We start from the raw sequence: 16,674 nt of genomic DNA, 5'->3' as shown, positions 1-16,674 counted from the left end.
CTCACTGTTGTGGCCTCTCCAGTTGTGGAGCACAGGTTCCGGACATGCAGGCTCAGCGGCCATGGCTCACGGGCCCAGCCGCTCTGCGGCATGTGGGATCTTCCCGGATCGGGGCACAAACCTGTGTCCCCTGCATCGGCAGGCGGACTCCCAACCACTGCGCCACCAGGGAAGCCCCAGGCGTCAGCATCTTAAAACAGCTCTCCAAATGATTCTAATGCGCAGCCAGGGTTGATAACCTTGACCACAGAAAGTAATTATAAGTGTTTCGATTCTTTTAAAACCCACTTCTGATGGATAGCACCAGAAAAGAAAACTATAAATTTTACTTATGAATAAAGGCAAACCTTTTCACTAAGCTATTGGCACCAAACGAATGAAGTGTTATGGCAAAGGAGAGCTTATTCCAGGAATTCAAGGCTTGTTTGGATGAGGGAAGGTATCAACATAATATCTTAATTACATCAATATTAAAGGTGAAGCTGAAAAGCCATTTGAGTAAATTTGGTAGTCATTTCTAATAAGTCAACAAGTAAATCATTAATAGAAGGAAATCACCTAAATATAATTTAGGCTAATGAGTAAAAAACCCTATTCCAAATGGTGAATTATTTAAATAGTTACAAAAGTTCTTGCAAATGCATTAAAATAAGAAAATAAAATAAGTGTAAGCATTGGAAAGAAAATTTTAAACTATTTTTACTGATGGTTTGCTTGTATACTAAGGAAACTAGTAGACTTTAATAGAAATTAAAACAATAATCTTACTAGAATCAATAAGAGTGTTTGTAAGATGACTGGAAACAATAAAACTATATAAATATTAATAGCTTTTCTCTATACTAACAATAATGACTTTGAAATGGATATGGGAGAACTTAGATGGAAAAAATATCCCAATCACAATAGCACCACCATAAAATAACTTGGGGAACAGTTAAGAAGAGAAGCTCAGGAATTATATGAAGAAAAGTATTTTAAAAATAATTTTCACAATCATTGAATTTCATAAAACAAGATTCACACAAATGGAAACAAATACCATATTTCTGAGTGGGAAGATATAAAATGCAAATATTACCAAAGTTAATGAAATTAACTTAAAATTTCAGTATCAATTAGAATATCAACAACTTGCTTTTAGTGTTGAAGAGAGGGAGAGTAGGAGACTAGATTAAACAAACGGAAGAGGAGACGCCCTAAAATAGCCAATAAATAAACAAGTGTCAAGGATAGACTTGCCTCAAGTTATATCAGAATATAAGTCAAACTTAATAAATATGTTATTGCTGGTTTAGGAATAGAAAAAGGTAGATCATTTAGATCTCTTACAGAGAACTCCTTATATGACAAAGGTGATGTTTGAATCCAGTAGGAGAACATGGTCTCTTTAAAGTATGTTGCTGGCCCAACTGATTTTCCATTGGGAAAAAATAGTGTTGAGCACTTATATCATGTACAAGAAGATTCCAGATGGATTAAAGTCTTGAATATAAGTAAAACAATAAAAATGACAGAAGAGAAAGAAAGAAAGAAAGGAAAGAAAGAAAGGAAGAGAGGAAGGAGGGAGGGAGGAAGAAAAGAAAGGAAGAAAGAAGGAAAGAAGGAAAGGAGAAAGCAACTCTTTAAGAATAAACTACAACAGGAGGATGGGGAGGTCAGGCAGAGCTTGACCTGAGGGAGGGAAAGACATAAACTGGGAAAGAATAAGAAGGATGCTTAGTGTGGTGAAAATATTAATGGCACAGTTGACAACTATTGGGTAACATAAAGGGAGGCAAGAATTCTACCACTGAACCACCAGTGCCTCAGCGTGGGTAATATAAAGGACGGAAGTACAGATTCATGCTACCACGTGGAGGAGTCTCAGAAACGTGCTCAAGAAGAAGCCAGACACAAAAGTCCATATACTGTGTGATTTCATTTATACGAAATGCCCAGAATAGGCAAATCTATTCAAACAGAAAGAAGCTTAGTGGTTGCCAGAGGCTGGGGAAAGGCAGGTACAGGAAGTGACTGATAATGTGTACACAGTTTCTTTGGGGGATGATGGATATGTTCTAAAATTAGATTGTGGTAATGGTTGCATAACTGTAAACACACCCAAACAGGTGCATTTTACAGTATGTAAATTAAATCTCAGTAAAGCTCATTAAACCACAGAGTAAACCACATTTGTTTACTAACTTTGCAAAACATAGGGTAACCTATTTCACCAAGGCTATAAGGCTCAAATGTCCTTTTTCCAGAATTGGCATATACCATTTCAAGTAGGTCAGTTGTCAGAAATCTAAATGGAAGCTCAGTACATCACCGTCACCTAAAACTTCAAGTGTGCGTTACCTTAGCAAGAGGTATGGCTTGGTGATTAAATGTGCCAGTTCTGGAGGCAGACCACACTGGGTTCAAATGCCAGTCTCGATACGTACTCCCTGTGTGGTCTGTGGCCTGTTTCCTTATCTGCAAAATGGGAAGAATTAAATGAGGTGATGTATATAAATAATTTAGGTAATGTCTGGCACATAGTAGGTGCTCAATAAATGTGATGGTGTTGACGATAACGGGGTGGTGGTGATTAGGATTAGAGCAGGAAAGAATCTGAGAAATATGTATAAATATGTTTATTTTTATTCATTCTAATTTTTACTTATATGTATTTTTTTATACATAGATAATTTATGTTACCATTCACACTATTATCCGTGGTGAGTTATCATCTGGCAAATTAATTTTGTCAAGTTCCACAGCTGCTAGAGAGAAAATCACTGGCTTCTCCCAAAGTCATTTATTAAACTGGAGAGGAAAATATGTGGTATCTTCAAACTTTCTAATCAACATGCCAAGGACAGATGGAAGGAGAACTAAATGCTGTTTGTAGAGTCTGAATAGCACCCCTCTAAGTTCCTTTGTAGGTGGCGGAAGCAACCTCTCAGCAGCTTGCTTTGGGAGGACCTTGCATACACCAAGGTTCCACAGTGATGGGAAAGGAAGACATCTCTATAGTCTAACGCAGTGATAGTGCTTTGGTTTTTAAAGGCAAAGAAGGAGATGTATTTCTTTGTAGGGTGCAAAGTGCAAATTTTTATTGAAAAATCATGGCATAGAAAGGACTCGTGGGTGTCTTTTGGTGTGCTGGAAAAGTACTACACCTTGACCTGGGTAGTGGTACCCGGATACATGCATAAAGAGTAGTTTAGCTCTACCCTTAAGATGTGTGTACTTTATCACTTTATGTATTTTATGTCTCTGAGAGAGAGAGAGAGACAGAGATAGAGACAAAGAAAGATTTGGAATCTACCCAAGTATTCCAAGGAAATACTCATACATTCATGTATACAGAAAAAACCTTATATACAAATATAGTCATCATAGCATTTTTTACAATAGCAAAACATCAGAATCAACCTAACATTGGACAATACCATCTAAAGGTTAAGTAAATTATGGCATATTCACTTATTGGAATATTTATACAACTAAAATGTGTGTGGAGAGTTTGCAAAAACATGGAGAAATGCTATGTTATAAAGTTAAATTGGAAAAAAATCAGAATGTAAAATCTTTACGTATAATACGCCAACATAATTGTGCTAAAATATCATAGAAAAATGACAAGAGGGAAATACTCCAGATTTTAATACTATCCTCTAGTGGTGAATCTATGGATGACGTTGTTTTCTTCTTTCAAATTTTCTGCATTTATAATAAATATGTTTAATTTTCACAATTGTATAAATGTAATCAATACTTTTAAATTTATAACAGAAAAAAGCAAACATTGGACCAGGAATCAATCTTGCAGTGACTAATAGCATGGGATGTTTGGAATTGCAGACTTGTTGTCAGATGCCGGTCTCTTTACTTTAAAAGGGCAGTCATTCCCATGGCTAAAACCAATTTCCTAAGGAGACCACCATCAGCTTCAGCGTTACAGCTCAGTAGTATTCTCCTGACATACAGTTTAGAGATGTACCACCTTCTCAGAAAATAGTTGGTTATGTTCTACCAATTAAGGATTTCTCCTTTGTTGCCAGAACAAGTGCTTCAGAAACTTACACTTCTGGGAAGTTTCTGTGCAGCCAGCACTAGATTAAAATGCTGTAACTTAAAGGAGATTTAATATCCCAAGATGAGATCATACCAATATACATATTTTCAGAGGAGGTTCCTTTGAACCTACAGTTATGAGCATTCCAGGTTTCCTCCAAAACCTTCAACCACTAAGGAAAGACCCACATTATGGGAGGAGGAACTTGGAGGAATTTGAGCTTGATCATTGAGTAAGATTGCTAGTGAAGACATAGGTGATGACAGTATTAACTAACCTCACTGCATTTATCCTTTAGTCATCCATTTATTAACTATTTATCGAGTACTAGACATTGTGCTAAACTCCACTATTTTTAAGCTTACACTAGAGGTTAGCAAATAACTTTCATCTTGCACGCCAAATTTGATCAGTTGGTAGTGGTGGCCTAGAGTGCTCTGCTGGAAAAGATTCTGGGACTGTATCCAGACTCAGATGAAAAGAGTAATGATCGATTAGTAATGTCTGCTATTATTGTGGACAGGGAAATTGTGGTTTATGTGCCATGCATTTGCCATACCTGCCGGATTATTTCTGCCAATTTAATGATGGTCACTTCAGCCTTGACACATGCTCTATATCCTACAGGTTGAAAAAACCAAGTTCTATCCAAGTTAACATCACTGGAGAAACATTAACAGAGGAGGACAAAACAGTAAATGTTGGCCTGCTCCATGCTAGACCTTGTACAGTCCTCTACATATAAGTCATCGTATCTCAGGATATCCCTTTAAGGTGAGCATTATTATTGCCTTTTGACAGATGAGGACCTAGGCTAAGAGAAGGGAAACAACTCTTCAAAGTCCCACAGTCACAGCAGAATTATACATTGAGCCAATGAACAACTCGGGCTTAACATGGAACCAAATAAAATATGATAGTGTCCCCTACTTTTCAGAAGGTCATAAAGCTAATCCTGCTAATTTTTAATAATTACTTTAGTTAAATGGGTCCCTTTGGAGAAATATGTAATCCAGTTTGTTCATCAAGACAAGATAAGGCACTGTCTGTTCCATTTTCTGCCTAACCCCAGAGTGGCTGGTGTCATTTGGTGAGGGTGGTGCTCATGTCACCCTAGCAACAAGCCCAGAGCTTTATGATCTTGGCTACAAATGCACCCTCTATGGTTGAGCCCCAGAAAATCCAACCCACTCTTTTTCAGTCTGGATCCAATGTCTGATTATTTGGTGGGCCAGTCATTGCCTCATAAAATCACATATAATTACATCTTATTAAACGTTTACTACGTGCCGATCCCTCTGCTAAGAGCTCCAGCTGCACCATGGCATTGCATTTCATCCTCACAGTATCCCTATGAGGTAGATAGTATAGTTATCCCGATTAGACACATAAGAGACATGAGATTTTAGGGTAGAGAAACTTAGTCAAAGTCATAAGAGTTGTAAGGTAGGGCTGAGGTTCCAACCCAGGGAATCAGACTCCAGAATCTATGGCTCAACTTCAATCTAAATGGTTTAATTTAACTTTTCTTACCAATTTCCAACACATCTTCCTTAGTGGGTTACCCTAGAAACAGACTCTGAGATAGCGATTCAAGTGGAAGTCATTTGGCAGGAAACACCAGTAGAGGAGTGGGAAATTGAAGCAGGGGAGGGAAGGAAGCCTGTAAAATGTATCTCAGGAAGCAATGTATCTGGGAAGCACCATGTAAAATGTGCCCAAAGGGCAGGGAGCTGAGGTATTTATACACCAATTCTTAGCAGTTAGTGGTTGAGTGCTGCTCTCAAGGGACATGAATTCACTGGCATTTCCAGTCTGCCACACATGTGGGCAGAATGAGTGCTGGTGACCAGAGAAAGCCCTTAGGCCAAGAGCTCTAGAACTGGAGGTGGAAGCCAGAGAGCCTGTATGGAAACCTACAGGCCTGGGGGATGTGGGCAGGACATCAGCGACTACTTCACTGTGTCCACTTTCTTCCTCTTTTTTTTTTTTTTTTTGCAGTACGTGGGCCTCTCACTGTTGTGGCTTCTCCTGTTGCGGAGCACAGGCTCCGGACACACAGGCTCAGCGGCCATGGCTAACGGGCCTAGCCGCTCCACGGCATGTGGGATCTTCCCGGACCGGGGCACGAACCCGTGTCCCCTGCATCGGCAGGCGGACTCTCAACCACTGCGCCACCAGGGAAGCCCTCTTCCTCATTTTATTTATAAACAACTTTATTGAGGTATAAATTATAGACTATAACGTTTACTCATTTTAATTGTACAATTTAATAATTTTTAGCAAATTTACTGAGTTGCATGACCATCACCATAATTTATTTTTAGAGCATTTTCATCACCCCAAAAAGAACCCACATGCCCATTTACAGTTAATCCCTGTTCCCACTCCCAGCTCTTGGCAACCACTAATCTACTTTCTGTCTCTATGGATTTATCTTTGGGGACATGTTACATAAGTGGGATCATTGTCATTTGTCTCTAGGTATTTTCTGATTCCTCTTTGATTTCTTCAGTGATCTCTTGCTTACTTAGTAATGTATTGTTTATCCTCCATGTGTTTGTGTTTTTTACGTTTTTTCCCCTGTAATTGATTTCTAATCTCATAGCATTGTGTTCAGAAAAGATGCTTGATATGATTTCAATTTTCTTAAATTTACTGAGGCTTGATTTGTGACCCAAGGTGTGATCTATCCTGGAGAATGATCCGTGCGCACTTGAGAAGAAAGTGTAATCTGCTGTTTATGGATGGAATGTCCTATAGATATCAATTAAATCTATCTGGTCTATTGTGTCATTTAAAGCTTGTGTTTCCTTATTAATTTTGTGTTTGGATGATCTGTCCATTGGTGTAAGTGAGGTGTTAAAGTCCCCCACTATTATTGTGTTACTGTTGATTTCCTCTTTTATAGCTGTTGCCTTATGTATTGAGGTGCTCCTATATTGGGTACATATATATTTATAATTGTTATATCTTCTTCTTGGATAGATCCCTTGATCACTATGTAGTGTCCTTCCTTGTTTCTTGTAACATTCTTTATTTTAAAGTCTATTTTATCTGATATGAGTCTTTATTTTGATTTCCATTTGCATAGAATATCCTTTTTCATCCCCTCACTTTCAGTCTGTATGTGTCCCTAGGTCTGAAGTGGGTCTCTTGTAGACAGCATATATATGGGTCTTGTTTTTGTATCCATTCTGCAAGCCTGTGTCTTTTGGTTGGAGCATTTAATCTATTCATGTTTAAGGTAATTATTGATATGTATGTTCCTAATACCATTTCTTAATTGTTTTGGGTTTGTTTTTGTTGGTCCTTTTCTTCTCTTGTGTTTCCCATTTAGAGAAGTTCCTTTAGCATTTGTTTTAGAGTTGGTTTGGTGGTGCTGAATTCTCTTAGCTTTTGCTTGTCTGAAAAGCTTTTGATTTCTCCATTGAATCTGAATGAGATCCTTGCTGGGTAATCTGCATTGTAGGTTTTTGTCTTTAGTCACTTTAAGTATACCCTGCCACGCTCTTCTGGCCTGCAGAGTTTCTGCTGAAAAATCAGCTGATAACCTTATGGGGATTCCTTTGTATGTTATTTTTTGTTCTTCCCTTGCTGCTTTTAATATTTTTTTGTTTGAATTTAATTTTTGATAGTTTGATTAATATGTGTCTTGGTGTGTTTATCCTAGGGTTTATCCTGTATGGGATTCTCTGTACTTCCTGGACTTGGGTGACTATTTCTTATCCCATGTTTGGGAATTTTTCCACTATAATCTCTTCAAATATTTTCTCAGACCCTTTCTTTTTCTCTTCTTCTTCTGGGACTCCTGTAATTCGAATGTTGGTGAGTTTAGTGTTGTCCCAGAGGTCTCTGAGACTGTCTTCGATTCTTTTCATTATTTTTTCTTTATTCTGCTCCTTGGCAGTTATTTCCACCATTCTGTTTTCCAGCTCACTTATTTGTTCTTCTGCCTCAGTTATTCTGTTATTGATTCCTTCTAGTGTATTTTTCATTTCAGTTACTGTGTTGTCCATCTCTGTTTGTTTGTCCCTTAGTTCTTCTAGATCTTTGTTAAACATTTCTTGTATTTTCTCAATCCTTGTCTCCATTCTATTTCTGAGATTCTGGATCATCTTTACTATTATTACTCTGAATTCTTTTTCTGGTAGATTGCCTATTTCCTCTTCATTTATTTGGTCTTGTAGGTTTTTACCTTGCTCCTTCATGACACATTTTTTTGCCATCTCATTTTTTTAATTTTCTTAATGAGTGGGATTGTGTTTCTGTCTTACTGGTTGTTTGGCCTGAGGCTTCCAACACCTGAGTTTGTAGGCTGTTGGGTAGAGCTGGGTCTTGGTGCTGATATGAGGACCTCTGGGAGACCTCACTCTGATGAATATTCCCTGGGGTCTGAGGTTCTCTGTTAGTCCAGTGGTTCACACTTGGAGCTCCCACCGCAGGGACTTTGGCCCGACCCCTGGCTCATGAACCAAGATCCCACAAGCTGTGTGGGGCAGCAAAAAGTAAAAAGAAAGAACAATAACAAAGTAAAAAATAAAATTAGGTTAAGAAATTAACAGGTATGTTAAAAAGAATATAAAAATAAAAATATAAATGAAACAACAACCAGAAGGTAAAACAGACCACAATAGTAAAAAAGAGGAGTAGGAAACAAAATAGAAGGTGGAAAACGTCTTGGCTGTGGAGGGCGGGGCCTAAAAAGGGGCAGGGTTTGGCAGTGGGTGTGGCCTATGCTTAGGACCTACAGGGCTGGAAAAGGCCCTGTGGGGTGTGGGTTGTGGGGGGTGGGGTTTAGCCTAACGGAGCAGAAGGGGCCCAGGCATGCCCCCACCTCTGGTCTCAGAGGGTGAGTGACCCCACCTGGTAGCCCAGCAGACTTCCTGGGCTTGAGTGGGTGAGGCAAACGCCCTCCAATCCTCTACTGCTCTTCTGGTCCTGGAGGGCCCCTCCTGCCTGCCTCTCCTGCTCCCCCCCCCCCCCCCGCCCCCGGCCTCCCTCCTATGCCCCCAGGACAAATACAGCCCAGAAAGGGCCTCTGAGGGCATAGGACCCAGCCTGAGAGCCAGGCATACCTCCTTGGCTGATTGGGCAGGGGATACGCTGGGTGCGCTCCCCCCGATCCCCCCGAGGGTCCCTCCAGGTGTGGGAACCCATCTCCCCTCTCAGCCACCCCTCAGGGATGCCAGTCCTGTCTAGGCTCCACTTCTCCCCCCTCAATCCCCCCACATCCTACCGGTTCACTTGGGGGTTCCTCCCGTCTCCTCGGGCTTCGAGGTCCCCCACCAGTGTCCTGCAGGCACCCTAGTCGTGTGGAGACGTGAACTCCATGTCTTCCCACACCACCACCTTGACTCCTGCCCCTACGATCTCTTATCTCTCTAAGATGGGGTAACAATATGGACTACATTACGGAATTTTTAAGAGCGTGAACAATATATCCAAGGTAGTGACCAGAGTTCCTGGCACAGAGGAGGGGTCAAAATGACAAAATCACCAAAAACGACCAACCAACAAACAAAATATCCCAAACTATTATTATCACTAGTTGGAAAACTTCTTGGTCCCTTGTAGATTTGAAGATGTTTGTGATTTTTATCTCCAATAAGACACAATCATCCCTCAGTATTCACCGGGGATTGATTCCAGGACCACTCCCATATCAAAATCCACAATGCTCAAGTCCCTTATATAAAATGGGGCAGGACAGTCAGCCCTTTGTGGGTGCAGAACTCGTGGATATGGGTGGCTGACTGTGATCAGGACCTAAGGAGTTTGGTGCTGAGGTCGAAGGGCTCTACCTTCAATACTAACCAACTACGGTGGGGCATGGAGGGGTGTCAGAAACAAAATAATCACTGTTCTTGCCTCTTCCCCAAAGTTACCCCGATGTTTTAAAACTACTGAGTTACTGTGTCCTCCACCCTCTTTTCTCCACTCAACTCCTCCTTCATCGGGATGGGTCTGTTTCCTTGGCCCCCCTTTCAGTGTCTTTAGGCTCCCCCCCTTACATATCCATCTCTGCAAACCCCTTAAGCATCTTACCCAGGTCTCGCCACTTGTAAATTGTAGAGCCAGGTTTTGAACAGAGGCTTGTGTGATCTATGACACATCCCAGGAATGAGAGAGAGATTGGAAGAGGGCTTTGATATACCAATAATAATAATGATTCACCCATTAATTATAATTTCTTATCATTACTCACAGTGATAAATGCCAATGGATAAAGTATAAGGTAAAGCTCTTGCTCACACAATAATGGTGGTTATAGTGTCTGTTTACTGAGCACCTGCTATTTACCTGTACCTGTATTATTCTATGGATTCCTCTCAACAGCACTTGCACATTGATTATTTTATGATGTCCATTTGATATACAAGGGCCCTGAAATGCAGGGAGCCCCATGTCACAGCCAACACATCTACTGTTTAATAGATATGGAGAAAGACCCGCGGTCAGGGAATGGAAGGGTAAATATAATGTTGGAGAGGAGGGTGAAGGGAGGAGGAGGTGATTTTCTCATATTCTCTTGGGTCTCCTGCATGACAGCGGGACTCTCTCCTCTAAATTCCCCTACTTTCTGAGACACAGTGAGTCCTTCAGCCTGGAGCTAGGACAGTTCATAAGGATCACCTGGTCTTCACTTGATTTCATCCAGCTGGGTTGGTTTGCTAGGGCCACCTTAACAAAGTACCAGAACCCAGGCAGCTTAAACACAGGCTGCACCTCTAAATACCGTCACGCTGGGGACTTGGGTTTCAACATATAATTTTAGGGTGTGAGATAACAGAAAATATAAAGATTGGTCCTTGCCCTCGATACCTGGCACAGAGCTCCTAAAACCCTTGTAAATTCCTAAGTGATAAGAGCCCTAGAAGCATCTTTTGTTCTACTGAGGTGACTCTGGGTGGGCTCTTGGATGGCTCCTGGTTGGGGGCTGGTCACCAGAAAGACTAAGCCATGACTAGAAGCTTGGAATTTTCAGCCCCACCCACATTCTCCAGAGAGGGAAGAGGGGCTGGAAATGGAGTTAATAATGGATCATGCCCACACGAGGAAGCCTCTATGAAATCCCAATAATATGGGGTTCAGAGAGCTTTCAGGTTGGCGAGCACATCCACATACTGGGAGGGTGATACACCCCAACTCCACAGAGACAGAAGATCCTGCACTTGGGACCCTCACAGACCTCACCCTATATGTCACTTCATCTGGCTGTACATCTGTCTCCTTTGTCACATCCTTTAATAAACTGGTAAATGTGTTTCCCTGGGTTCTGTGAGCTGTACTAGCAAATCTTCAAATCCAAGTGGGAGGAGGTCATGGGAGCCTCTGATTTGTAGCCAAGTCTGACAGAAGTTGTGGGTCATTTGGGAATCTCGTACTTGTGATTGGCATCTGAAGTAGGGAGGCAGTCTTGTGGGAATGAGCCCTTAACCTGTGGGATCTGATGCTGTCTCCAGGTAGACAGTGTCAGAATTGAGTTAAGTTGTACGACACCCACCTGGGGTTTTAGAATTGCTTGGTGTGGGGAACCCTCCGCCCACATCTGGTGTCAGAAGCGTGATTGTCATAGTCGCGTGAGAGTAACGGAGAGGCACAGGCGGGGGGTGGGTAGGGAGGGAGGCACAAATAGTCAGCTCAGAACAATGGCTTTCTCTTCCCCATGTCTCTTCACACCATCTTTCCTCTATGTCTGTGTCCAAATTTCCCCTTTTTAGAAAGACACCAATCATTCTGGATTAGGGCCCCCTCTAATGGCCTCACTTCAACCTCTCTAACAACATTATTTCCAAATAAATTCACATTCTGAGGTACGGGGAGGGGGTTAGGATTTCAACATGTGAATTTTGGGGGCAACACAATTCAGTCCCGAACACCAGCCACATAGGTGCGCATCCGAGGTCTAATGATTGCTCTTGACAGCTCACCCATGTTCAACATCCTTATCCAATAGGAAAACGTTCCTAATCTAACGCAAACTTTCTCCTGTCACAGTTTAAATTCATCTCCTTTCATTCTCCTATGAGATCAATATTCTCTCCTTTCTTTTTTGAGCCTTAAGTTTTTGACTCTCCTTGTAGCTGAACAACCACTCCCCCTCCCCCCAAATTAAAGAACACAAAGAAAGGGAGCTGAGAAGCGAGATTGGGGTGGAGGATATTCAAATCATTAGTCTTTAGTTCAAAATGTGAGCAAGATGCTGTCAAGGACTGGAAAAGGAAGGTGCATTCGTGGTTGTGGTTCAGAAGCCTGAGAGCTTTAGTTTAAAAATAGGTGAACTGAAATAAACACAGAGCTACTAAGATGGCGCTGAAATAGAGTGGTAATTGATCGAATGCAACTTTTGCCTCGGATAACATCATTATTTGTGAAATTATTGTTGCTGCCAAGTCAGCAAGCACTTACAGGACATGAATGCTAATTTAGGAATTGGACTATTTGTGGCTCATCTTTGAAGACAGCGGGAACTCAGTGGACACCCAGTAGCCAGACTTCTAAAAGCGCTGGTTCACGCTTGAAGTTTGCAGCGTTGAAGTGTGGAGGAGGTGCCCTGTCCAGGCGCCCCTCAGAGGAGGGATTCCATGCCCAGCTCTATGCAGTGAGGCTGGAAGATGACCTCCAGCTCTCAGCTCCTTCAGGGTCGGCCCCAGCTGCAGAGATTCAGGCCCCAGGTCAGCCCACAGCCTGTGATTTAGTGAAGCAGCGTTATGATCTAATGTCTCACTTGGGTCACTCTGATGTTACCCAGTACTTGCTCCAGAGCTAAGACCTGCCTGCACTGCAATTCCACCTCTTACTACCTCTGTCTCCAGCCTGCTTCCTTTCCCTGGTGTTGATTCCTAATAAACACCTTGTACCCCAGACTCCAAGTCAACATCTGCTTCCAGAAGACCGGACATGCCATAGGTGCCTCAACAGTTTCCAAAGTGGATTCGTGTTTCCAATTGTATCTATTGTGCTCTTGACAGACAGGGGGTGAAACTGTCCCTTCATGTCCTCGTGGAGCGGGCTGTAGGATTCTTTTGTGGAATATCAAGTGGAAGAATCTTCTTTTTTCTTTTATTGAAGTACAGTTGATTTACAATGTTGTGTTAATTTCTTCTGTACAGCAAAAGTGAATCAGATATTTTATATATATATATATATATATATTCTTTTCTATTCTGGTTTATTACAGGTTATTGAATATAGAACCCTGTGCTATACAGTAGGACCTTGTTGTTTATCCATTCTATATATAATAGTTTGCATCTGCTAATCCCAAACTCCCACTCCATCCCTCCCCCAACCCTAACCCCCCTCTCCTCCTTGGCAACCACAAATCTGTTCTCTATGGGCTTACTTCACTTAGTATGATAATCTCTAGGTCTATCCATGTTGCTGTAAATGGCATTATTTCATTTTTTTAAATGACTGTGTAGTATTCCATTGTATATATATATATATACCACATCTACTTTATCAACTGGAAGAATCTTCTAAATTATTTAAGAATAATTTGGCTTCCACAAAATAAAGTACACGTGGAAAAATTATTTTTAGAAAGGACAGCCGTTTTATAATTCAGAATTTTTTTTCCTCAACTGCAGGGTTCCAGGCACTGTTCTAGGTGCCAACACCATAGTGAAAAGGATTTTCAGAGTTAGGTTCTACGGAGGGAGAGAGACAATAACTAAATAACTAAATAAATATGTTAATGAGGAAGTGTATATATTAAAACACATGAAGAAAATAAAATGGGGAATGGTAGCTAGTGACTGGGTACGGGAAGAGTCTTTCCATGAAGTGACCAGGGAGGACCTCTGGAGGAGGTGGCAGTAATGTTGAGAAATGAAGGACAAAGAAGATCCAGGCTTCTGCAGATAAAACTCAATCTGTTGAAACTGAAGGGATTCACAAGTTCCTGCTCAAAGCCGAAATGAATCAACAGCATCATCTAATGGATGGGGGGGACCATCTTGTTTATCTGAGATGGTCAGCTGGACCACTGACCATCCCTAGTGGCCTCCATGAAGGCTGCATCTAGGGTTGGACGGGCCATAGAAATTTGGCTCAGAATGGAAATTGATCATTGAAGTACTTCTTAATTCTTACGTTAGATTTTTATCCAGAAACCGTGAGGAAAATGGCTCGCTTGCTCCCTTGGTTTACGTTGTAGGTCACAGATGGCGTGGCGCCCAATTAGCTGGCATTTAAACAATCCCTTATCATCTTTTTGGGGCTTTCATGCTTGATTTTTTTAAAGTTTGTCCAATTCTCAGCAACTCGATTTTAAGGGTCATTATATTAACTGCAAAGATGAATCAGGGACGAGGTCATTTCTCATCCAGGGAAACTCTTTAGTCTTGCATGCTGTCATTTCCGTGCCCCATAGATTAGATGCTGATCTGGGTTTTAAAAAGACAATTCTATTTCAACATAGTATTCTTTGGGGGAAAAACTGCCTTCCCTTCCAAAAGCCTTGCCTTTTCATCAAAGGAAGCCTTTGTATCACGTTTGTCTCACTCATATCTGGGAGAGCAGCTGCACACTCACAAGCCCTCCTCCAGCTGAAGAGAGCCGAGGACTTTATTGTAATCACCTTGTTGAAATATTTGGAATTGTATATCAAGAGACTGGTTCTATGTTGCTATAATTTATGACAAAAGCCTGAATAAATCCCTAGACATGGATTTCCTATAAAACCCTTCCTTGTGAAAGTTTGTTGCACTGCAAAATGAAAAGAAGATGGGGAAGAAGAGAGAGAAAGGGGGGAAAAAGCCTGTAAGATGTACATAAATCTCTGAGGATGCCGTTTCTATTTATCACATTTACTGTAAAGACAGGGATTTTGTTTGGATGGAAAAAGAATGAATCATCGTGGTTTTTAGGGTCTAATGTGGAGCCTGCTTGAAGCATTTCCCTCTGATCTTTCTGCTTCAAGATCACCAGAATATGGAATAAGGAAGGACACAAAGAATACTTTCTACCAACCCTGGAATGTTCTGTATTAGGACGGGCATCAGGGGACAGGGGGGAAATCTCCTTTTTGTGCCTTTCACTGGGGGCATTCACTGGTCTCTGAAGGTATAGTGGCACAACAGTTGAACAACATAGTTGCATCAGAAGTCTATTTTAGTCATCCAAATTATATTATATGGGATGGGTAGTGGGGAAGGCGAGAGAGGGGAGAGAAGGGAAGGGAGAGAGGGAGGGAGGGAAGAAGGAGAAGGAGGCCAAGAAAGAGAGAGAATCTTTTTAATCACATAGATTATTTCAACCTCCATCCCACCCACAGGCTGAGAAAGCAGAAGATGGAGAATCTGATTCTACAGATCCCTCCTGTAGTCCCTTTGCCTCTCATAGTACAAGTGTTTCCCCGTGCTGAGGGCCACGCTGCTGTTTTTAGTCAGCGTGATTTGCTTAAACACAACTCAGCCTCTTCATCAGTTGCTCAGCCCAAGACACGGTAGTCTGTTCAAGACGGAGGGAGAATGGACTCAGTTGGATGTACTGAGAATGATCTACTTCTTCAGAGTGTGGGTAGCTTAAGCGGAGTTTTAAGGGACATTTTAACTCTCCGGGTTTGTTCCTTTGGAATCTAATTGCCTCTTATGAGCCTTCTCTACTGGGGTCCTCCTAAGTGAGCAGGTAGGGGAATGAGGATTCTGGAGGAGTCGAAAGTTATTCATTAATTATTCACCAAATACTTACTAAGAACCTTCTCTGTGCTGGGCACTCTGCTGAGCTCGGAGGATTTTACATGATGATGCAAAGAGAAGTTTCTCACTGCTCTTTTCATGCAATCTCAGGGTTTTAAGGCTGGAAAGACCCTGGGAGGATATCATCTATCAAAAACAATGGTGAGCAACATTTTATACACAAGGACTGCTTTGGGGAAAATAAACATGTTTACCATCTACATCCTCTTGGTTCATTCAAAGTGAATTCAAAGTGGAATAGCTTTATTGAGTTCCTTGGCAGGAAGGGATGCATTCTCAAAACTGAGCTTGCTTACTCAATTAAATGGAAGGCCATCAGTAGAAGATTTGCCTTGCTTTTTGGCCACTAAAATGCAAATATCTGTATATTTGATATACTAAATATCAAATATTTGAGAAGTAGCCCCATGCCATTGGCTTTCAAATTGTTGAATTTGAAATTAGATTATAGACTGTATCCCAAAGTTTAGGCAGGTCACATGGCCCACAGGCTGTGGTTACTCATCCAAGAGGTAGTGAATGGGATGCCGTGGTTGATTCCACTTTACATCCTCCATAGCACATTGTGCAATAGCTGAGCCCCTGTGAGTTAGGTATCTGGGTTTTTAGAATGCTTTTCATTGCAAAAGACCAAAAGAGAAACTTATGCAAAACAAAGTGGAGATGTAAAATCTCACATGAATTCAAAAGCCTAGATATTAGTATCAAGCATGGCAGAAATCAGATGTTCAAATCATTTACTCAATATTCTACTTTTTTCCTTCCCACACCTCTGCTTTCCCCTCTGGTGGTTTCACTCCTAGGCAAGCTCTCTTGGTGTGCACCCGCAACCTACCAAGCAAAGCCAGGCTTAGACCCTCCCAAATCCAAGTCCAGTAGAAGAGTGTTGCCTCTCTCTAGGTCATGCCTGCCCTAGGT

This window comes from Delphinus delphis, chromosome 15, assembly GCF_949987515.2.
Source record: "Delphinus delphis chromosome 15, mDelDel1.2, whole genome shotgun sequence".
Classification (NCBI taxonomy): Eukaryota; Metazoa; Chordata; class Mammalia; order Artiodactyla; family Delphinidae; genus Delphinus; species Delphinus delphis.
The sequence above is the reverse complement of the archived record's forward strand: the minus strand, read 5'-3'. Positions refer to the sequence as shown.